We start from the raw sequence: 25461 nt of genomic DNA on the forward strand, positions 1-25461 counted from the left end.
GCATGCTGCCAATCCCGATGGCGGTCCTGCTGCCACAACCCTCGATTCAGCTGAGGCTTAGACATGGAATGAACTTCGTATGCCTAAGCCAACCCACGAAATGAGCGTGCAAGCACTCAACGGGCCGGAGAGGCAGAATGCACAAGCCGGGTATCGGCCCGATCCCCCTCTACATGCTACCGATCCCCCCTACGTGCTACTGATCCTACTACTGGTCCTGCAGCCACAACCCACGATCCGGTCTGATCTTAGACTGGAATGAACTCCATATGCCTAAGCCAACCCATGAAACGAGCGTGCGGGCGCTCAGCCAGTCAGAAAGGTAGAATCTTGGTCCCCCCTGCGTGCTGTCGATACTGTTACCGCAACCCTCAGTTCGATCCGATCTTAGACTGGGAATAAACTTCGTATGTCTAAGTCAACCCATGAAACGAGCGTGCAGGCGCTGAGCTGGCCGGAGAGGCATAATACGCAAGCCGGGAATCGACCCGGTCCTCTTCTGCATGCTATCAGTCCAGCTGCCACAACCCTTAGTCCGATTGGGGCTTAGACATGGAATGAACTCCCTATGCCTAAGCCAACTCATGAAACGGGCGTGCGGACACTTAGCCGACCGGAGAGACAGAATGCGCAAGCCGAGGATCGGCTCGGTCCCCCCCGCGTGCTGCCAATCCTGCTGCCACAAACCTCGATCCATTCTGATCTTAGACTGGGAATGAACTCCATATGCTTAGAATGGGGATGAACTCCGTATGCCTAAGTCAACCCATAAAACGAGCGTGCGGGCACTCAGCCAACTAGAGAGGCAGGATGTGCAAGCCGGGGATCGAATAGGTGGTCAGTGGGTTCATGCACATCTTCATATTTTTGCCATGCCAATGCCATTTTTATGGCTTGTAAATTCATACAATGGTCCCCTAAGCCTTCATGTGAAGTTTCGTGGCAAGATGACCCATTTTCTATTTTTCCTGATTTTTGAAACTTTTTACTGTGCGAGATTTTTTAAAATTTTCTTAGAAAGAGTTTTGTCCCCAAATTTGGTCGAGGTGATCCTTGTATTTTTGTTGGCATGCACAAAAGAATTCAGCTAAAAACTTGAAGTGGAGAAGATTTTGTGATCGTTTGAAAAAAGTGTCCCCATTTCAGACACTTTAATGGCTACTGGTAGCAAACCTATAAAATCTCAAATGCTCTTTAAGGGGGTGTGAGTTCTTGAGGTTTGATGAGGGATAGGTCCCCAATATAAGGGCCAAGTACCAGCACCCATCGCACATTATGTGCGCACACCCGCCGGCCCCCCCAATCACCTGAACCCCCAATGCCGCCGGTTAGGCTCTCCGGCGGTACTCCGGCGATGGTGCCCCGAGCAAAAAAAAGGTAGCACCAGCGCATGCCCGAGCCCAGCATGTGTACCATGGCTCAAAATCTTAGACTAGGAATGAACTCCGTATGCTTAGACATGGAATGAACTCCGTATGCCTAAGCCAACCCACGAAATGAGCGTGCGGGTGCTCAGCTGGTCGGAGAGGCAGAATGCGCAAGTCGAGGATCGGCCCGATCCCCCCCCGCGTGCTATCGATCTTGCTACTGCAACCCTCGATCTCGTCTGATCTTAGATTAGGAATGAACTCTGTGTGCATAAGTCAACCCACGAAACGAGCGTACAGGCACTGAGTCAGCCGAAGAGGCATAATGCGCAAGCCGGGCATCGGCCCAGTCCCCCTCAACGTGCTGTCAGTCCCGCTGCCATAACCCTCGGTCCGACTGGGGCTTAAACATGGAATGGACTCCCTATGCCTAAGCCAACGCACGGAACGGGTGTGCTGGCGCTCAGACTTGATCTTAGACTGGAATGAACTCCATATGCTTAGATTGGGGATGAACTCCGTATGCCTAAGTCAACCCACGAAATGAGCGTGCGGGCGCTCAGTCGACCAGAGAGGCAGGATGCGCAAGCCGAGGATCGAATAAGTGGTAGGTAGGTTCAAGCACATCTTCATATTTTTGCCATGCCAATACCATTTTTATGGCTTCTAAATCCATACAATGGTCCCCTAAGCCTTTTTTTGAAGTTTTGTGGCAAGACGACCCGTTTTCTATTTTTCACGATTTTTGAAACTTTTTACGGTTCAGGATTTTTTAAAAACTTTTTAGAAAGATTTTTGTCCCCAACTTTGGTAGAGATGATCCTTGTATTTTTGTTGGCATGTACAAAAAAATTCAGCTAAAAACTCGAAGCGGAGAAGATTTTCTAATAGTTTGAAAAAGGTATCCCCATTTCAGACACTTTAATGGCTACTGGCAGCAAACCTATAAAATCTCAAATGCTCTTTAAAGGGGTGTGAGTTCTCAAGGTCTGATGAGGGATAGGGGGCCAATATAAGGGCCAAGTACCAGCCCCCATCACACATCATGTGCACACACCCCCGGGCCCCCCAATCGTCGGAACCCGTAAAGCCGTCGGTTAAGCTCTCCGAGGGTGCTCCGACGATGGTGCTCCGGGCAAAAAAAATGCGACACCAGCACATGTCTGAGCCCAGCATGTCTATCATGGCTCAAAATCTTAGACTGGGAATGAACTCCGTATGCTTAGACATGGAATGAACTCCGTATGCCTAAGCCAACCCACGAAACGAGCGTGCAGGCGCTCAGTCGACCGGAGAGGCAGAATGCGCAAGCCGGGGATCGGCCCGATCCATCCTGCATGCTCCTGCTATCAAACCCTTGATCCGGTCTGATCTTAGATTGGGAATGAACTCCGTATGCCTAAGTCAACCCACGAAACGAGCGTGCGGGTGCTCAGCCGACCAGAGAGACAGGATGTGCAAGCTGAGGATCGAATGGGTGGTAGGTGGGTTCAGGCACATCTTCATATTTCTGCCATGCCAATGCCATTTTTATGGCTTGTAAATTCATGCAATGGTCCCCTAAGCCTTCTTGTGAAGTTTCGTGGCAAGACGACCCATTTTCTATTTTTCATGATTTTTGAAACTTTTTACGGTTCGGGATTTTTTAGAAAGAGTTTTGTCCCCAAAATTGGTTGAGATGATCCTTGTATTTTTGTTGGCATGCATGAAAAATTCAACTAAAAACTAGAAGGGGAGAAGATTCTGTGACCATTTGAAAAAAGTGTCCCCATTTTAGACATTTTTGTTGGCATGTACAAAAAAATTCAGCTAAAAACTCGAAGCGGAGAAGATTTTCTAATAGTTTCAAAAAGGTATCCCCATTTCAGACACTTTAATGGCTACTGGTAGCAAACCTAAAAAATCTCAAATGCTCTTTAAGGGGGTGTGAGTTCTGAAGGTTCGATGAGGGATAGGGGGCCAATATAAAGGCCAAGTACCAGCCCCCATCGCACATCATGTGCGCACACCCCGGCCCCCCAATCGCTGGAATCCCCAAAGCAGCCAGTTAGGCTCTTCGGGGGTGCTCCGACGATGGTGCCCCAGGCGAAAAAAATATGGTACCAGCACATGCCCGAGCCCAGCATGTGCACTGTGGCTCAAAATCTTAGACTGGGAATGAACTCCATATGCTTAGACATGGAATGAACTCCCTATGCCTAAGCCAACCCACGAAACGAGCATCCGGGTGCTCAGTTGGCCGGAGAGGCAGAATGTAAAAGCCGGGGATCAGCTCGGTCCCCCCTGTGTGTTATCGATCTTGCTACCAAAACCCTCGGTCTAGTCTGATCTTCGACATGGAATGAACTCCTTATACTTAGACTGGGGATGAACTCCGTATGCCTAAGTCAACCCATAAAACAAGCGTGCGAGCACTCAACCGGTCGGAAAGGCGTAATGTGCAAGTCAGGGATCAGCCTGGTCCCCCTCTGCATGCTGCCGATCCTGCTGTCGGTCCTGTTACCACAACCCTCGATCGAACTGGGGATTAGACATGGAATGAACTCCGTATGCCTAAGCCAACCCATGAAACAAGCGTGCAGGTGCTCAGTCGGCCTGAGAGGAAGAATACGCAAGCCGAGGATCGACCCGGTTCCCTCTGCGTGCTGCCGATCCTACTACTGGTCCTGCTATCATAACCCTTGGTCTGGTCTGATCTTAGACTGGGAATGAACCCCGTATGCTTAGACATGGAATGAACTCCATATGCCTAAGCCAACCCATAAAACGAGCGTGCGGGCGCTCACCCGATCGGAGAGGGAGAATGCGCAAGTCGGGGATCAGCCCGATCCCCCCTGCGTGCTATCAATCCAGCTACCGTAACCATCAGTTCGGTTTGATCTTAGACTGGGAATGAACTCCGTATGCCTAAGTCAACCCATGAAACGAGCGTGCGGGCGCTGAGCAGACTGGAGAGGCATAATGCGTAAGTCGAGGATCGACCCGGTCCCCCTCAGCATGCTATCGGTCCTGCTGCAACAACCCTCGGTCCGGCTGGGGCTTAGACATGGAATGAACTCCCTATGCGTAAGCCAACCCATGAAACCGGTGTGCAGGTGCTCAGTCGGTAGGAGAGGCAAAATACGCAAGCCGGATATCGGCCCGGTGCCCTCCTGTATTCTGTCGATCCTGCTGCTGCAACCCTCGGTCTGGTCCAATCTTAGACTAGGAATGAACTTCGTATGCCTAAGTCAACCCACGAAATGAGCATGTGAGTGTTTAGCTGATCGGAGAGGCATAATGCGCAGCTGAGGATCAGCCCAGTCCCCCTCTGCGTGCTGTCGATCCTGCTGCCGCTCCTGCTACCACAACCCTCGGTCTGACTGGGGCTTAGACATGGAATGAACTCCCTATGCCTAAGCCAACCCACGAAACGGGTGTGCGGGTGCTCAGCCGGTCGGAAAGGTAGAATGCGCAAGCTGAGGATCGGCTCGATCTCTCCTGCATGCTGCCGATCCTGCTGCGATAATCCTCGATCCGGTCTGATCTTAACTAGGAATAAACTCCGTATGCTTGGATTGGGGATGAACTTCGTATGCCTAAGTCAACCCATAAAACGAGCGTTCGGTCGCTTAATCGACCAGAGAGGTAGGATGCGCAAGCCGGGGATTGAATGGGTGGTAGGTGGGTTCATGTACATCTTCATATTTCTACCATGCCAATGCCATTTTTATGGCTTGTAAATTCATACAATGTTCCCCAAATTTGGTAGAGGTGATCCTTGTATTTTTGTTGGCATGCATAAAACAATTTAGCTAAAAACTCGAAGTGGAAAAGATTTTGTGACTGTTTGAAAAAAGTGTCCCCATTTCAGACACTTTAATGGCTACTGGCAGCAAACCTATAAAATCTCAAATGCTCTTTAAGGGGGTGTGAGTTCTTGAGGTTTGATGAGGGATAGGGGGCCAATATAAGGGCCAAGTACCAGCACCCATCACACATCATGTGCGCACACCCCCTGGCCCCCCAACCATCGAAACCCCCAATGCCGCCGGTTAGGCTCTCCGATGATGCTCCGACGATGGTGCCCCAGGCAAAAAAAATGTGGCACCAGCACATGCCCGAGCCCAGCATGGGCACCCTGGCTTAAAATCTTAGACTGGGAATGAACTCTGTATGCCTAAGCCAACTCACGAAATGAGTGTGCGGGCCCTCAGTCGATCGGAGAGGTAGAATGCGCAAACCGGGGATCGACCCAGTCCCCCCCTTCGTGCTGTCGATCCTGCTACTGGTCTTGCTGTCGCAACCCTCGGTCCAGTCCAATCTTAGACTAGGAATGAACTCCGTATGCCTAAGCCAACCAGGAAACGAGCATGCGAGTGCTCAACCGGTCGGAAAGGCATAATGTGCAAGCCAGGGATCGGCCCGATCCCCCCTACGTACTGTCGATCCTGCTGCCGTAACCCTCGGTTTGGTCTGATCTTAGATTGGTACTGAACTCCGTGTGCCTAAGTCAACCCACGAAACGAGCGTGCGGGCACTGAGCCGACCGAAGAGGCATAATGCATAAGCCGGGGATCAGCCCGGTCCCCTTCTGCGTGCTACCGGTCCCACTGCCACAACCCTTGGTTCGACTGGGGCTTAGACATGGAATGAACTCCCTACACCTAAGCCAACCCATGAAATGGGCGTGCGGGCGCTCGACCGGGCGAAAAGGCAGAATGCAGAAGCCGAGGATCGGCCCGGTCTACCCTACATGCGATCGATCTTGCTGTTGGTCCTGCTGTCTGATCTTAGACTGGAAATGAACTCCGTATGCTTAGACATGGAATGAACTCCGTATGCCTAAGCCAACCCATGAAACGAGCGTACGGGTGCTCAACCGACCGGAGAGGCATAATGCGCAAGCCTGGGATCGGCTCGATCCCCCTCTACGTGCTGCCGGTCCCGCAGCCACAACCCTCGATTCGGCTGGGTCTTAGACATGGAATGAACCCCCTATGCCTAAGCCAACCCATAAAACGGACGTGCGGGCACTTAGCCGGTCAGAGAGGCAGAATACGCAAGCCGGGAATCGGCCCGATCCCCCTTGTGCGCTGTCGATCCTGCTGTCGTAACCCTCGGTCTGGTCTGATCTTAGACTGGGAATGAACTCCGTATGCTTAGACTGGGGATAAACTCCGTATGCCTAAGTCAACCCACAAAACGAGCATACGGGCACTCAGCCGGCCGGAGAGGCCGACTAGAGAGCCATAATGCGTAAGCCGAGGATCAGCCTGATCCCCCTCTGCGTGCTATCGATCCCGCTGTCGGTCCTACTGCCATAGCCCTCGGTCCGGTGGGGGTTTAGACTTGGAATGAACTCCGTATGCCTAAGCCAACCAACGAAATGAGCATGCGGGTGCTCAGTCGGCCGGAGAGGTAGAATTCGCAAGCCGGGGATTGGCTCGGTCCCCCCTATGTGCTGTCAATCCTGCTGCTGGTCCTACTACCGCAATCCTTGATCCGGTCTTATCTTAGACTGGGAATGAACTCCGTATGCTTAGACATGGAATGAACTCCATATGCCTAAGCCAACCCATGAAACGAGCATACGGGCGCTTAGCCAGCCGGAGAGGTAGAATGCGTAAGCCGGGGATCGGCTCGATCCTCCCTGAGTGCTGTCGATCCTGCTACTGCAACCCTCGATCCGATCTGATCTTAGACTGAGAATGAACTCCGTATGCCTAAGTCAACACACAAAATGAGTGTGCGGGCGTTGAGCCGGCCTGAAAGGCATAATACGCAAGCCGAGGATCGGCTCAGTTCCCCTCTACGTACTGCCAGTCCCGCAGCCACAACCATCGGTCTGGCTGGGGCTTAGACATGGAATGAACTCCCTATGCCTAAGCCAAGCCACGAAAGGGACGTGCGGGCGCTCGGCCGGTCGGAGAGGCAAAATGCGCAAGCCGGGGATCGGTCCGGCCCCCCCTACGTGCTGCCGATCCTGCTGCCACAACCCTCAATCCAGTTTGATCTTAGACTGGGAATGAACTCTGTATGCTTAGACTGGGGATAAACTCCGTATGCCTAAGTCAACCCACGAAACGAGCGTGCGGGCATTCAGCCGAGCAAGAGGCAAGATACGGAAGCCGGGGATCGAACGAGTGGTAGGTGAGTTCAAGCACATCTTCATATTTCTGCCATGCCAATGCCAAATTTATGGCTTCTAAATTCATACAATGGTCCCCTAAGCCTTCATGTGAAGTTTCGGGCCAAGACGACCCGTTTTCTATTTTTCACGATTTTTAAAACTTTTTGCTGTTCGGGATTTTTTAAAATTTTTTTAGAAAGAGTTTTGTCCCCAACCTTCATAGAGGTAATCCTTGTATTTTTTTTGGCATTCACAAAAAAATTCAGCTAAAAACTCGAAGTGGAGAAGATTTTGAGACCGTTTGAAAAAAGTGTCCCCATTTCAGACACTTTGATGGCTACTGACAGCAAACCTATAAAATCTCAAATGCTCTTTAAGGGGGTGTGAGTTCTCGAGGTTTGATGAGGGATAGGGGGCCTTTTAAGGACCATGTACAAGCACCCATCACACATCAAGTGCACACACCCTCCGGCCCCCCCAATCGCTGGAACCCCCATTATCGTCGGGTAGGCTCTCCGGCGATGCTCCGACGATGGTGCCTCGAACGAAAAAAATGCAGCCACCCTCGGTCTGATCCGGTCTTACACTGGGAATGAACTTCGTATGCTTAGACTAGGGATGAACTCCGTATGCCTAAGTCAACCCACGAAACGAGCGTGCCAGCGCTCAGCCGACCGGAGAGGCAGAATGTGCAAGCCGAGCATTGGCCCGATCCCCCCTACGTGCTGTCGATCCTGCTGCTGGTCCTGCTATCGTAAACCTCGATTTGTTCTGATCTTAGACTGAGAATGAACACCATATGCTTAGACATGGAATGAACTCCGTATGCCTAAGCCAACCCACAAAACGAGCGTGCGGGCGCTCAGTCGAACAGAGAGGCAGAATGCGTAAGCCAGGGATTGGATCAGTCCCCCCTGCGTGCTGTCAATCCTGCTACCACAACCCTCAGTCCGGTCCGATATTAGACTGGGAATGAACTCCGTATGCATAAGTCAACCCACGAAATGAGCGTCCGGGCATTGAGCCGGCCGAAGAGGCATAATGCACAAGCCAGGGATCGGCCCGGTCCTCCTCTGCGTGCTGTCGGTCCCGCTACAACAACCCTCGGTCTGGCTGGGGCTTAGACATGGAATGAACTCCCTATGCCTAAGCCAACCCATGAAACAGGTGTACGGGCACTCAACTGATCGAAGAGGTAGAATGTGCAAGCCGAGGATCGGCCCAGTCCCCCCTGCGTGCTGTCGATCCTACTACCGAAACCATCGATCCGGTCTAATCTTAGACTGGGAATGAATTCCATATGCTTAGACTAGGGATGAACTTCGTATGCCTAAGTCAACCCACGAAACGAGCGTGCGGTCGGAGAGGCCGGTTGGAGAGGTCGGTCGGAGAGGCATAATGCACAAGTCGGGGATCAGCTCGGTCCCACTATGCGTGTTGACGATCCCGCTACCGGCCTCGCTGCCACAACCCTCGGTCCGGCTTGGCTTAGACATGGAATGAACTCCGTATGCCTAAGCCAACCCACAAAACGAGTGTGCGGGCACTCAACCGATCGGAGAGGCAGAATGCGCAAGTCGAGGATCGACCCGATCCCCCTACGTGCTGCCGATCCTGCTGCTGGTCCTACTACCGTAACCCTTGGTCCAGTTTGATCTTAGACTGGGAATGAACTCCGTATGCTTGGACATGGAATGAACTCCCTATGTCTAAGCCAACCCACGAAATGAGCGTGCGGGCACTCAGCCTGCCAGAGAGGCAGAATGCGCAAGCTTGGGATCAGCCCAGTCCCCACTGCGTGCTGTCGATCCTGCTGCCACAACCCTCAGTCTGGTCCGATCTTAGATTGGGAATGAACTCCGGATGCCTAATTCAGCCCACGAAATGAGCGTGCAGGCACTGAGCCAGCCGGAAAGGCATAATGTGCAAGTCGGGGTTCGGCCCGGTTCCCATCTACGTGTTGTCGGTCCCGCTGCAACAACCCTCGGTTCGGATGGAGCTTAGACATGGAATGAACTCCCTATGCCTAAGCCAACCCATGAAACGGGCGTGCGGGCGCTCAACCAGCCGGAGAGGCAGAATGCGTAAGCTAGGGATCGACCCGATCCCCCTTGCGTGTTGTCGATCTTGCTGTCGCAACCCTCGGTCCAGTCCAATCTTAGACTGGAAATGAACTCCGTATGCTTAGACTGGGGATGAACTCCGTATGCCTAAGTCAACCCATGAAACAAGCGTGCTGGCGCTCAGTCGACCAAAGAGGCAAGATGTGCAAGCCGGGGATCGAACAGGTGGGTTCAAGAACATCTTCAGATTTTTGTCGTGCCAATGCCATTTTTATGGCTTGTAAATTCATACAATGGTCCCCTAAGCCTTCATGTGAAGTTTCATGGCAAGACGACCCGTTTCCTATTTTTCATGATTTTTGAAACTTTTTGCGGTTCGAGATTTTTTAAAATTTTTTTAGAAAGATTTTTGTCCCCAAATTTGGTAGATGTGATCCTTGTATTTTTGTTGGCATGGACAAAACAATTCAACTAAAAACTCATGGCGGAGATGATTTTGTGACCGTTTGAAAAAAGTGTCCCCATTTCAGACACTTTAATGGCTACTGGCAGCAAACCTATAAAATCTCAAATGCTCTTTAAGGGGGTGTGAGTTCTCAAGGTTTGATGAGGGATAGGGGGCCAATATAAGGGCCAAGTACCAGCACCCATCGCACATCATGTGTGCACACACCCCCGGCCCCCCCAATTACCAAAACCCCCAATGTCGTCGGTTAGGCTCTCCGACGATGCTTCGGTGATGCTCCAGCGATGGTGCCCTGGGTGAAAAAAATATGACACCAGCACATGCCCGAGCCCAGCATGTGCACCGTGGCTCAAAATCTTAGATTGGGAATGAACTCCGTATGCTTAGACATGGAATGAACTCAATATGCCTAAGCCAACCCATGAAATGAGCGTGCGGGCGCTCAGTCGGTTAGAGAGGCAGAATGCGGAAACTGGGGATCGGCTCAGTCCCCCCCTGCATGCAATCTTTCCTGCTGCCGCAACCCTTGGGTCGATCTGATCTTAGACTGGGAATGAACTCTGTATCCCTAAGTCAACACATGAAAAGAGCGTACGGGCGTTGAGCCGGTCGGAAAGGCATAATGCGCAAGCCGGGGATCGACCCGATCCCCCTCTATGTGCTGCCGGTCCCGCTACCTCAATCATCGATCGAACTGGGGCTTAGACATGGAATGAACTCCCTATGCCTAAGCCAACCCATGAAATGGGCATGCAGGCGCTCAGCCTGCCGGAGAGGCAAAATGCTCAAGCTGTGGATCGGCTCGATCCCCCTTGCGAGCTACCGATCCTGCTGCTGCAACCCTCGGTCCGATCTGATCTTAGACTGGGAATGAACTCCATATGCTTAGACTGGGGATGAACTCCCTATGCCTAAGTCAACCCACGAAACGAGCGTGCGGGCGCTCAACCGACCAGTGAGACAGGATGCACAAGCCAGGGATCGAACGGGTGGTAGGTGGGTTCAAGCACATCTTCATATTTTTGCCGTGCCAATTCCATATTTATGGCTTGTAAATTCATACAATGGTCCCCTAAGCCTTCATGTGAAGTTTCGTGGCAAGACACCCGTTTTCTATGTTTCACGATTTTTGAAACTTTTTACAGTTCGGGATTTTTTTAAATTTTTTTAGAAAGAGTATTGTCCCCAAATTTGGTAGAGGTGATCCTTGTATTTTTTTTGGCATGCATAATAAAATTCAGCTAAAAACACGAAGTGGAGAAGATTTTGTGACCGTTTGAAAAAAGTGTCCCCATTTTAGACACTTTAATGGCTACTGGTAGCAAACCTATAAAATCTCAAATGCTCTTTAAGGGGGTGTGAGTTCTCGAGGTTTGATGAGGGATAGGGGGCCAATATAAGGGCCAAGTACCAGCACCCATCGCACATCATGTGCCACACCCCCATGGCAAAAAAAATGCGGGACCAATACGTGCCCGAGCCCAACATGTGCACCGTGGCTCAAAATCTTAGACTGGGAATGAACTCCATATGCTTGGACATGGAATGAACTTTGTATGCCTAAGCCAGCCCACGAAATGAGCGTGCGGGCGCTCAACCGACTGAAGTGGCAAAATGCGCAAGCCGAGGATCGACCCGATCCCCCACTGTGTGCTGTCAATCCTGTTGTCATAACTCTCGGTCTGGTCTGATCTTAGACTCGGAATGAAGACTGTATGCTTAGACTTGGGATGAACTGCGTATGCCTAAGCCAACCCATGAAACGAGCATGTGAGCGCTGAGCTGACCGAAGAGGCTAAATGCCTAAGCCGGGGATCAGCCCAGTCCCCCTCTACATGCTATCGGTCCCACTGCCATAACCCTCGGTCCGGCTGGGGCTTAGACATGGAATGAACTCCCTATGCCTAAGCCAACCCACAAAACGGATGTGCGGGCACTCAGCTGGTCGGAGAGGCAAAATGCGCAAGCTGGGGACCGGCCCGGTCCCCCCTGCGTGTTGCCGATCCTACCGCCGTAACCTTTGGTCCTATTCGATCTTAGACTGGGAACGAACTCTGTATGCTTAGACTGGGGATGATCTCCGTATGCCTAAGTCAACCTAAAAAATGAGCGTACGAGCGCTCAGTCAGACGAAAAGGTCGGTCGGAGAGGCATTATGCGTAAGCCGAGGATCAGCCCGGTCCCCCTCTACGTGCTGCTGATCCTACTGTCGGTCCTACTACCACAACCCTCGGTCCGGTTGGGGCATACACATGGAATGAACTCCGTATGCCTAAGCCAACCCGTGAAATGAGAGTGCGGGTGCCCAGCCGGCCAAAGAGGTAGAATGCACAAGCCGGGGACCGGCCCGATCTCCCCCTACGTGCTGCCAATCCTGTTGCTAGTCCTGCTACCACAACCCTTGGTCCGGTCTGATCTTAGACTGGGAATGAACTCCGTATTCTTAGACATGGAATGAACTCCGTATGCCTAAGCAAACCCACGAAACGAGCGTGCGGGCACTCAACCGATCGGAGAGGCAGAATGTGCAAGCCAGGGATCAGCCCAGTCCCCCCTGCATGCTGTCGATCTTGCTGCCGTAACCCTCGGTCAGGTCCGATCTTAGACTGGGAATGAACTCTGTATGCCTAAGTCAACCCGCGAAATGAGAGTGAGGGCGATGAGCCGACCGGAGAGGCATAATGCGCAAGCCGGGGATCGACTCGGTCCCCCTCTACGTGCTGTCGGTCCTGCTACCACAACCCTTGGTTTGGCTGGGGCTTAGACTTGGAACGAACTCCCTATGCCTATGCCAACCCATAAAAATGGGCGTGCGGGCGCTAAGCCGATCGGAGAGGTAGAATGCGTAAGCCAAGGATCAGCCCGATCCCCCTTGGGTGCTGTCGATCCTGCTTCGTAACCCTTGCTCTGGTTCGATCTTAGACTGGGAATGAACTCCATATGCTTAGGCTGGGGATGAACTCCATATGCCTAAGTTAACCCATGAAACGAGCGTGCGGGTGCTCAGCCAGCCGGAGAGGTCGGTCGAACAGCCATAATGCGTAAGTCGGGGATCAGCCCGATCGCCCTCTGTGTGCTGCCAATCTCGCTATCGATCCTGCTGCCACAACCCTCGGTCCTGCTAGGGCTAAGACATGGAATGAACTCCATATGCCTAAGCCAACCCATGATCGGAGAGGTAGAATGTGCAAGTTGGGGATCGGCTCGATCCCCCCTGCTTGTTATCGATCCTACTGCTGGTCCTGCTGTCGTAACCCTTGGTTCAGTCCGATCTTGGACTGGGAATGAACTCCATATGCTTAGACATGGAATGAACTCCGTATGCCTAAGCCAACCCACAAATCGAGCGTGCGGGCCCTCAACCAGCCGGAGAGGCAGAATGCGCAAGTCGGAGATCGGTCGGGTCCCCCCTACGTGCTGTCGATCCTGCTGCCACAACCCTCGGTCCGATCTGATCTTAGACTGGGAATGAACTCTGTATGCCTAATTCAACCAATCAAACGAGAGTGCGGGTGATGAGCCGACCGAAGAGGCATAATGCGCAAGCCGGGGATCGACCCGGTCCCCCTTTGCATGCTACAGGTGCCGCTGCCACAACCCTCGGTCTGACTGGGGCTTATACATTTAATGAAGTCCCTATGCCTAAGCCAACCCACGAAACGGGCGTACGGGCACTCAGCCGACCAGAGAGGTAGAATGCATAAGTCGGGGATCGGCCCGGTCTCCCCTGTGTGCTATCGATCCTGCTGCCACAACCCTCAGTCTGGTTCGATCTTAGACTGGGGATGAACTTCGTAAGCCTAAGTCAACCCACGAAATGAGCGTGCGGGTGCTCAGTCGACCAGAGAGGCAGGTTGTGCAAGTCGGGGATCGAATGGGTGGTAGGTGGGTTCAAGCACATCTTCATATTTCTGCCATGCCTATGCCATTTTTATGGCTTGTAAATTCATACAATGGTCCCCTAAGCCTTCATGTGAAGTTTCGTGGCAAGACGACCCATTTTCTATTTTTCAAGATTTTCAAAACCTTTTACAGTTCGAGATTTTTTAAAATTTTTTTAGAAAGAGTTTTCTCCCCAAATTTAGTAGAGGTGATCCTTGTATTTTTGTTGGCATGCACAAAAAAAATGCAGCTAAAAACTTAAAGTGGAGAAGATTTTGTGACTGTTTGAAAAAGGTGTCCCCATTTCAGACACTTTAATGGCTACTGGCAGCAAACCTATAAAATCTCGAATGCTCTTTAAGGGGGTGTGAGTTCTCGAGGTTTGATGAGAGATAGGGGGCCAATATAAGGGCCACGTACCAGCACCCATTGCACATCATGTAAGCACACCCCCTGGCCCTCCTAATCACCGGAACCCTCAATGTCGCCGGTTAAGCTCTCCGGTGATGCTCCGGCGATGGTGCCCCAGGCGAAAAAAATGTGGTACCAGCACATGCCCAAGCCCAGCATGTGCACTGTGGCTCAAAATCTTAGACTGGGAATGAACTCCGCATGCTTAGATGTGAAATGAACTCTGTATGTCTAAGCCAATCTACGAAATGAGTGTTGGGACACTCAGTCGGTCGGAGAGGCATAATGCGCAAGACGGGGATCGGCCCGATCCCCCTCTACGTGCTGTCGATCCCGCTGCCACAACCCTCGGTCTGACTAGGGCTTAGACATGGAATAAACTCCCTATGCCTAAGCCAACCCACAAAACGGACGTGCGGGCGCTCAGCCGATCGGAGAGGCAGAATGCACAAGCTGAGGATCGGCCCGATCCCCCCTGCGTACTATCGATCCTGCTACCGCAACACTCAGTCCGATCTGATCTTAGACTGGGAATGAACTCGTATGCTTAGATTGGGGATGAACTTCATATGCCTAAGTCAACCCACGAAACGAGCGTGCGGCTACTCAACCGACCGGAGAGGTCGGCCTGAGAGGCAAATGCACAACCCTCGGTCCGGTTGGGGCGTAGACATGGAATGAAATCTGTATGCCTAAGCCAACCCACGAAACGATCGTGCAGGCGCTCAGTCAGCCGGAGAGGCAGAATGCGCAAGTCGGGGATCAACCCAGTCCCCCCCTGCATGCTGCTGATCCTGCTGCTGGTCCTGCTACCACAACCTTCGGTTCAGTCCGATCTTAGACTGGGAATGAACTCCGTATGCCTAGACATGGAATGAACTCCTTCTACCTAAGCCAACCCATGAAATGAGCGTGTGGGCACTCAGCCGGCCGGAGAGGTAGAATGCGCAAGCCGGGGATCGACTCGATCCCCCTGTGTGCTGTCGATCCTGCTACCGTAACCCTCGGTCCGATCCGATCTTAGACTTGGAATGAACTTCGTATGCATAAGTTAACCCATGAAATGAGCATGCGGGCACTCAACCAGTCAGAGAGGCATAATGCGCAAACCAGGGATCGGCTCGGTCACCCTCTGCGTGTTGCTGGTCCCGCTACCACAACCTTCGGTCCAGATGGGGCTTAGAGATGGACTGAACTCCCTATGCCTAAGCTAACCCATGAAATGGGTGTAAGGGCGCTCAGCCGATCGGAGAGGCAGAATGTGCAAGCTGGGGATTTTTTAAAATTTTTTTAGAAAGATTTTTGTCCCCAAATTTGGTAGAGGTAATCCTTGTATTTTTGTTGGCATGCATAAAAAAATACAGCCAAAAACTCGAAATGGAAAAGATATTGTGACCGTTTGAAAAAATTGTCCCCATTTCTCAAATGCTCTTTAAGGGGGTGTGAGTTCTCGAGGTTTGATGAGGGATAGGGGGCCAATATAAGGGCCAAGAACCAGCACCCATCGCACATCATGTGCGCATACCCCCCGGCCCCCCCAATCGTCGAAACCCCCAATGCCACCGGTTAGGCTCTTCGGCGATTCTCCGACGAAGGTGCCTCGAGCAAAAAAAATGTGGCACCAACACATGCCAAAGCCCAGCATGTGCACCGTGGCCCAAAATCTTAGACTGGGAATGAACTCCGTATGCTTAGACATGGAATGAACTCCGTATGCCTAAGCCAACCCACGAAACGAGCGTGCGGGCGCTCAGCCGGCCGGAGAGGCATATTGCGCAAGCTAGGGATCAGCCCGATCCCCCTCTGCTTGCTACTGATCTCACTGTCAGTCTTGCTATGACAACCCTCGGTCCGGTTGGGGCTTAGACATGGAATGAACTCCGTATGCCAAAGCCAACCCACGAAATGAGCGTGCGGGCGCTCAGCTGATCGGAGAGGTAGAATGCACAAGCCAGGGATCGGCCAGGTCCCCCCTGCATGCTATCGATCCTGCTACTGGTCCTGCTATCGCAACCCTCGGTCTGGTTCGATCTTAGATTGGGAATGAACTCCATATGCTTAGACATGGAATGAAATCCGTATGCCTAAGCCAACCCACGAAACGAGCGTGCGGGTGCTCAGCCGACCGGAGAGGCATAATACTCAAGCCGGGGATCAGCCCGATCCCCCTCTGCGTGCTGCCAATCTCGCTGCCAGTCCTGCTACCATAACCCTTGGTCCGGCTGGGGCTTAGGCATGGAATGAACTCCGTATGCCAAAGCCAACCCATGAAATGAGCGTGCGGGCGCTCAGTCGATCGGAGAGGCAGAATGCGCAAGCCGGGGATCGACTAGGTCCCCCTCGCATGCCGTCGATCCTGCTACTGGTCTTGCTACCGCAACCCTCAGTCCGGTCTGATCTTAGACTGGGAATGAACTCCATATGCTTAGACATGGAATGAACTCCGTATGCCTAAGCCAACCCATGAAAGGAGCGTGCGGGTGCTCAGCCAGCCGGAGAGGTAAAATGCGCAAGCTAGGGATCGACCCAGTCCCCCTCTGCGTCCTGCCGATCCCGCTGCCACAACCCTCAGTTTGGCTGGGGATTAGACATGGAATGAACTCTTTATGCCTTAGCCAACCCATGAAACGGGCGTGCGGGCGCTCAGCCGGTCGGAGAGGTAGAATACGCAAACCGGGGATCGGTACGATCCCCCCTGCGTGCTATCGATCCTACTGTCGCAACCCTCGGTCCGGTCCGATCTTAGACTGGGAATGAACTCCGCATGCTTAGACTGGGGATGAACTCCGTATGCCTAAGTCAACCCATGAAACGAGCGTGCGGACGCTCAGCAGACCAGAGAGGCAGGGTGCCCAAGCCAGGGATCGAACGGATGGTAGGTGGGTTCAAGCACATCTTCATATTTCTGCCATGCCAATGCCATTTTTATGGCTTGTAAATTCATACAATGGTCCCCTAAGCCTTCATGTCAAGTTTCGTGGCAAGACAACCCGTTTTCTATTTTTCATGATTTTCGAAACTTTTTGCGGTTTGGGATATTTTAAAATTTTTTTAGAAAGAGTTTTATCCACAAATTTGGTAGAGGTGATCCTTGTATTTCTTTTTGCATGCACCAAAAAATTGAGCTAAAAACTCGAAGTGGAGAAGATTTTGTGACCATTTGAAAAAAGTGTCCCCATTTCAGACACCTTAATGGCTACTGGCTGCAAACCTATAAAATCTCAAATGCTCTTTAAGCGGGTGTGAGTTCTCGAGGTTTGATGAGGGCTAAGGGGCCAATATAAGGGCCAAGTACCAGCACCCATCGCACATCATGTGCCCACACCCCTCCAGCCCCCCAATCGTCGAAACCCCCAATACCACCGGTTAGGCTCTCCGGCGATGCTCCGGCGATGGTGCCCTGGGCGAAAAAAATGTGGCACCAGCACATGCCCGAGCCCAGCATGTGCATCATGGCTCAAACTCTTTGGCTGGGAATGAACTCCGTATGCTTAGACATGGAATTAACTCCGTATGCCTAAGCCAAACCACGGAACGTGCGTGCGGGCGCTCAGTCGGCCAGAGAGGCAGAATGCGTAAGCTGGGGATCGACCTAGTCCCTCTCTACGTGCTGTCGGTCCCGCTGCCACAACCCTCGATCCGGCTGGGGATTAGACATGGAATGAACTCCCTATGCCTAAGCCAACCCACGAAACAGGCATGCGGGGGCTCAGTCGGTCGGAGAGGAAAAATGCACAAGTCGGGGATCGGCTCGGTCCCCCTTGCGTGCTGCCAATCCTGCTACCGCAACCCTCAATCCGATCTGATGTTAGACTGGGAATGAACTACGTATGCTTACACTGGGGATGAATTTCCAATGCCACCGTTTAGGCTTTCCGACGATGCTCCGGCGATGGTGCCCTGGGGAAAAAAATGTGGCACCAGCACATGCCCGAGCCCAGCATGTGCATCGTGGCTCAAACTCATAGACTGGGGATGAACTCCGTATGCTTAGACATGGAATGAACTTCGTATACCTAAGCCAACCCACGAAATGAGCGTGCGGGCACTCAGTCGGCTAGAAAGGCAGAATGCGTAAGCTGGGGATCGGCCCAGTCCCCCCTGTGTTCTGTCGATCCTACTGCTGGTCCTGCTGCCACAACCCTTGGTCTGGTTCGATCTTATATTGGGAATGAACTCTGTATACTTAGACATGGAATGAACTCTGTATGCCTAAGCCAACCCACGAAATGAGCGTGAGGGTGCTCAACCGACCGGAGAGGCGGAATGTGCAAGCTGGGGACCGGCCCGATCCCCCCTTGCGTGCTGTCGATCTTGCTATCGCAACCCTCGGTCCGATCCCATCTTAGATTGGGAATGAACTCCGTATGCCTAAGTCGACCAACGAAACGAGCGTTTGGGCCCTGAGCCAGTCGGAGAGGCATAATGCGTAAGCCGGGGATCGGCCTGGTCCCCCTCTGTGTGCTGCCGGTCCCACTGCCACAACCCTCGGTGTAGCTGGGGCTTAAACATGAAACGAACTCCCTATGCCTAAGCCAACCTGCGAAACGAGCGTGCAGGAGCTTAGCCAACCGGAGAGGCAGAATGCACAAGCCGGGGATCAGCTCGATCCCCCATGCGTGATGTCGATCCTACTGTCACAACCCTCGGTCCGGTCCGATCTTAGACTACGAATGAACTCCATATGCTTAGACTGGGGATGAACTAAGTATGCCTAAGTCAACCCACGAAAAGAGTGTACGGGCGCTCAGCCAGCTAGAGAGGCATAATGCGTAAGCCGGGGATTAGCCTGGTCCCCCTCTACGTGCTGTTGATCCCGCTGTTGGTCATGCTACCACAACCCTCGATCCGATTGGAGCTTAGACATGGAATGAACTCTGTATGCCTAAGCCAACTAACGAAACGAGCGTGCGGGCACTCAGCCGACCGGAGAGGCAGAATGTGCAAGTCAGGGATCGGCCTGGTCTCCCCCTATGAGCTTTCCATCCTGCTGCTGGTCCTACTACAGCAACCCTCGGTCTGGTTCGATCTTAGACTGGGAATGGAACTCCGTATCCTTAGACATGGAATGAACTCCGTATGGCTAAGCCAACCCATGAAACGAGCGTGCGAGCACTCAGTCGGTTGGAGAGGTAGAATGCGCAAGCCGGGGGACCGACCCGGTCCCCTTTTACGTGCTTCGATCCTGCTGCTGCAACCATCGGTCCGATCCGATCTTAGACTGGGAATGAACTTCGTATGCCTAAGTCAACCCATTAAATGAGCGTGCGGGCACTGAGCCGATCGAAGAGGCATAATGCGCAAGCTGGGGATCGGCCAGGTCCCCCTCTGCGTCCTACCGATCTCGCTGCCACAACCCTCAGTTCGGCTGGGGCTTAGACATGGAATGAACTCCCTATGCCTTAGCCAACCCACGAAATGGGCATGCGGGCGCTCAATCGGTCGGAGAGGCAGAATGCGCAAATCGGGGATCAGCCCGATCCCCCCTACGTGCTGCCACATCTGCTGCCGCTACCCTCGGTCTGATCCGATCTTAGATCGAGAATGAACTTCGCATGCCTAGACTGGGGATGAACTCCATATGCATAAGTCAACCCACGAACCGAGCGTGCAGACGCTCAGTCAACCAGAGAGGCAGGGTGCGCAAGCCAGGGATCAAACGGGTGGTAGGTGGGTTCAAGCACATCTTCATATTTGTGCCATGCCAATGCCATTTTTATGGCTTGTAAATTCATACAATGGTCCCCTAAGCCTTCATGTCAAGTTTCGTTGCAAGACGACCCGTTTTCTATTTTTCATGATTTTCAAAACTTTTTACAGTTTGGGATTTTTTAAAATTTTTTTAGAGAGAGTTTTGTCCCCAAATTTGGTAGAGGTGATCCTTGTATTTTTTTTGGCATGCACCAAAAAATTGAGCTAAAAACTCGAAGTGGAGAAGATTTTGTGACCGTTTGAAAAAAGTGTCCCCATTTCAGACACTTTAATGGCTATTGGCAGCAAACCTATAAAATCTCAAATGCTCTTTAAGCGGGTGTGAGTTCTTGAGGTTTGATGAGGGATAGGGGGCCAATATAAGGGCCAAGTACCAGCACCCATCGCACATCATGTGCGCACACCCCCTGGCCCCTCAATCGTCGGAACCTCCAATGCCACCGATTAGGCTCTCCGACGATGCTCCAACGATGCTTCGACGATGGTGCCCCGGGTGAAAAAAATACGGCACCAGCACATGCCCGAGCCCAACATGTGCATCATGGCTCAAACTCTTAGACTGGGAATGAACTCCGTATGCTTAGACATGGAATGAACTCCGTATGCCTAAGCTAACCCATGAAACGAGCGTACGGGCGCTCAGCTGGCTACAGAGGCAGAATGCACAAGCCGAGGATCGACCCAGTCGCCCTCTGCATGCTATCGGTCCCACTGCCACAACCCTCAGTTCGGCTGGGGATTAGACATGGAATGAACTCCCTATGCCTAAGCCAACCCATGAAACGGGCGTGTGGGCGCTCAGTCGATCAAAGAGGAAGAATGCATAAGTCGAGGATCGGCCCGATCCCCCTTACGTGCTGCCGATCCTGCTACCACAACCCTCGGTATGATCTGATCTTAGACTGGGAGTGAACTCTGTATGCTTAGATTGGGGATGAATTTCCAATGCCATCGGTTAGGCTCTCCGGCGATGGTGCCCCGGCCAAAAAAAATGCGGCACCAGCACATGCTCGAGCCCAGCATGTGCACCGTGGCTCAAACTCTTAGACTGGGAATGAACTCTGTATGCTTAGACATGGAATGAACTCTGTGTGCCTAAGCCAACCTACGAAACGGGCGTGCGGGTGCTCAACCGGTCGGAGAGGCAGAATACGTAAGCCGAGGATCGGCTCGGTCCCCCCTGCATGCTGTCGATCCTGCTGCTGGTCCTGCTACCGCAACCCTTGATTCGATCCAATCTTAGATTAGAAATGAACTCCGTATGCTTAGACATGAATGAACTCTATATGCCTAAGCCAACCTGCGAAATGAGCATGAGGGTGCTCAACCGGTCGGAGAGGCAGAATGAGCAAGCCGGGGACCGACCCGATCCCCCCTACGTGCTATCGATCTTGTTGCTACAATCCTCAGTCTGGTCCGATCTTAGATTGGGAATGAACTCCATATGCCTAAGTCAACCCACGAAATGAGCGTTCGGGCGCTGAGCCGACCGGAGAGACATAATGTGTAAGCCAAGGATCGACTTGATCCCCCTCTGTGTGCTGCCGGTCCCACTACCACAACCCTCAGTTTGGCTGGGGCTTAGACATGGAATGAACTCCCTATGCCTAAGCGAACCCACGAAATGGGCGTGCGGGCGCTCAGCCAGTCAGAGAGGCAGAATGCGAAAGTCATGGATCGGCCTGATCCCCCCTGCATGCTGTTGAGATGGCATCCCAATGTGATGCTGCTAACCAACAACCAGAGGCCTAAGAGCATGGGTGTGGAAGAGGGAGGAAAGCCAGTTCTAGAGATATCTGGTCTACCATGGATGGTAGGCTGGCCAAGGTGGAGGTGACCATGGGCGACATGGGAGAGAAGCTTGAAGGGGTAGAGACTCACATTGCATCGCTAGACTCCATGAGAGAGGAGATCCAAAGTGAGCTGTAAGCTGCTCTCAACAAAGGCTTGGATTTTTTCACCCAAAAGAATCAGACCTTAGAGGCTGAAGTGCTGACCTTGCGTGATGGCATGGAGGCCATGCGCCAGTGGATGGAGGAGCTTACCAGTGAGCTTGTTGCTTGCAAGATTGCCATTGGGAATGGCATGTTTGCTGGAGTGTCCAAATCCAGATTGGATGTCCCCAAGCCTAAGGAGTTTAAGGGGACTAGGGCGACCAAGGAAGTAGATAACTACCTTTGGGGTATGGAGCAGTACTTTCAGGCCTTGGGCATGCAAGATGAGGTGATAAAGGTAAGCACTGCTACTATGTATCTCACTGATGTAGCCTTATTGTGGTAGAGGCACAGGTGTGATGATGTCAGGCGTGAGAGCGCCAAGATTGGAACCTGGGCAGAGTTCCAAAAGGAGTTTTGAGAACAATTTTACCTGGAGTATGCTAATGATGAGGTGCGGGTAAAGTTGCGCAGGCTGAGCTAGCAAGGGGACATAAGGGAGTATGTCCAGAAATTCTCTGAACTGATGCTATAGATCTCAGATCTAGGCAAGAAGGATGCCTTATTTACCTTCATGGATGGGCTGAAGCCGTGGGTGAAGCATGAGCTACAAAGGAGAGGAGTTCATGACTTGGCTAAAGCCATGACTACTGTCGAGGCCTTGATAGGTTCAAGCCTCTAAATAAGTTCAAGTCTACCAAGCCCAAGGGTAAGGGCAGGGACGATAGGGACTGAAAGAAGCAGTCCAAGGGGAAGGATCGTGATCGAGAGTCCAAGGATAGAGACCAAGACCGTTCAACCAAGGATGGCAAGAGGAAGCCACTAGCAAGCAAGTGGAAAGCAAAAGGGGACTGAAAGCCACTAGCATGCTACCTATGTGGAGGGAGCCACATAGTGCATAATTGCCCGCAGAAGGGTAAGCTGGCTGCTGTAGACGAAGAGTCTGACAAGGAGCCAGAGTCAGGGGCAGCAAAGCTTGGGTCATTGGTGCTCAATACTGTCTAGAGTAAGGGGAGCCATAAGCCAAAGGGCTTGATGTTTGCAAATTTGATGGTTGCGGGTTAGAAGGTGAGTGCACTGGTGGACACAGGTGCCTCACATCTTTTTATTTCAGGTGATAGAGCCTGAAAGCTCAAACTAAAGTGCAGAAAGGGACTGGTACCATCAAAATGGTGAACTGCAATGAAGTTCCAGCCATTGGAGTAACGCGGGGAGTGGAGTTGCAGCTTGGAGACTGGAAAGGCAAGGAGACCATTGAGGTAATACCCCTTGATGACTATGAGTTTATGATTGGGTTAGATTTCCTTGTTCGGATTAACGCCCTCCTTGTGCCTTTTGTCGATTGTGTTTGCATCTTGGATGCACGGTGCCAATGCCTAGTGCCATTGAAGAGAGGGTCTGGAATTGGGTCACGGGTGGTGTCAGCCATCCAATTTGCCAAGACGATAAGCAGACAAGAAGACACCTTCTTGGCAGCCCTGAAATATTATGAGCCAAAAGAGAAGGAGACCGAGTCACCCTTGGAGGTGCTAAAGGTGCTGAAGACCTTTAGTGATGTGATGCCTGCAAAGCTACCTAGCAAGCTACCACCTAAGAGAGAGGTGGACCATAAAATTGAGCTGGTGTCTGACGCCAAGCCACTAGCTAGAGCCCCTTATCGAATGTCTCCACCAAAGTTGGAGAAGTTAAGGAAGTAGCTCAAAGAGTTAGTTGATGCTGGCTTCATCAGGCCATCGAAGGCACCCTATGGTGCACCGGTTCTATTTTAGCGCAAGCATGATGGGTTGTTGCGGCTGTGCATAGACTACTAGGCTTTGAACAAGCTGACCATCAAGAACAAGTACCCCATCCCACTCATTGCGGACTTGTTCGATCAACTTGGGAGCGCAAGGTGGTTCACCAAGCTGGATTTGAGGTCAGGCTACTATCAAGTCAGGATCACGGAGGGAGATGAGCCAAAGACAGCATGTGTCACTCGATATGGTTCGCATGAGTTCTTGGTGATGCCTTTCAGACTCCTGAATGCCCCAGCGACATTTTACACCCTTATGAACAAGGTACTTTAGTCATTCTTTGATCGATTTGTTGTGGTTTATTTGGATGACATTGTGATCTACAGCCAGACTTTGGGAGAGCATGTAGACCACTTGAGATAGGTGTTTGAGGTGTTGTGGGTACACAAGCTATTTGTCAAGAGGGAGAAGTGCTCATTCACCTAGCAGGAGATCGGGACAGAGAGTGTACTGGGGAGTGTCAAGGACCATTGTTAGTGATCGGGACGGGCATTTCACGGGCAGGTTCTAGACTGAGTTGTTCAAGCTGTTGGGGTCAGACTTGAACTTTTCCACCAGTATGCATCCACAGACCGATAGGCAGATAGAACAAGTGAATGGACTATTAGAGGTCTACCTTAGGCACTATGTGAGTGCCACACAAAGGGACTGGCCAAAGCTGATAGATATTGCATAGTTTTCCTGCAACTTACAAAGGAACGAGGCAACGAACCAGAGCCCATTTGAGGTTGTGATAGGACAACAACCACTAACACCCGGTTCGATTGCTGCAAGTTATATAAGGCTGAATCCAGCAGCATACAAGTTTGCAAGGCATGGCAGGAGCAAACTGACTTGGCTAGAGTTTGTCTACACAAGGCGACCAAGAAGTCAAAAAAGTGGGCAGACCAGAATAGGCGGGACGTGCAGTTCCAGGTTGGAGACTTGGTGTTGGTGAAGCTGCATCCCATTGTGCGCCATAGGGGGCTGCACAAAGGCCTAGTCCGAAGGTATGAGGGACCTTTCTGAGTAGTCAAGAGGGTAGGCAAGGTTGCCTACAAGCTAGATATGCCACCCAAGCCAAAGGTACACCTGGTGTTCCATGTGAGCATGCTCAAGCCATTCCATGAGGATGAGAGAGATCCAGGACGGGCAGAGTCAAAGCGTGCACCATTGGGAGCAAGGGCCTCATATGAGAAGGAGGTCCATAGCATCATAGCTAACCGAGAGGTGAGACAGAAGAACTATCAGCCAAGACAAGAGTACTTGGTACGCTGGAAGGGACTTCCAGACAGTGAGGTAAGCTGGGAACCAGTAGATGACTTATGGCAGTTCGAAGACCAAATCAGGCAGTACCATGCCGAAGATGCAACGAGGGCATTGCACAATCAGGTGGAGGAGAATGTCACACCCTGGGTGGGCGCACCAAGCACATCAGGTGCACCAACAGGCGAGCCAGAGGTTAAGGCCTGCAGACTAGGCGTGCTGGCGGGTATCTACGTGCAAAGCCTAGCAAACGAGTTCAAAACGCCCGCCCAACTTGCAGGCTAGCCCGTGAGACCAAGGCCTGGCATACAAGCTACCTGCACCACATCCAGAAGGGCCCAAGGTGCTGGACATGCAAGGGAAGCTTCTGGAAGCAGGCAGGATCAGCAGTAGCATCTTGGCAGATTTGGTTGACCCTGAATATCAGGAGTTAGCATCCTGATTGATTGTAATCTGTATAATCCCATGATTTTAGC

This window comes from Durio zibethinus, chromosome 7 (genome assembly GCF_047325235.1).
Source record: "Durio zibethinus cultivar Kanyao isolate XHJ-2024 chromosome 7, ASM4732523v1, whole genome shotgun sequence".
Classification (NCBI taxonomy): domain Eukaryota; kingdom Viridiplantae; phylum Streptophyta; class Magnoliopsida; order Malvales; family Malvaceae; genus Durio; species Durio zibethinus.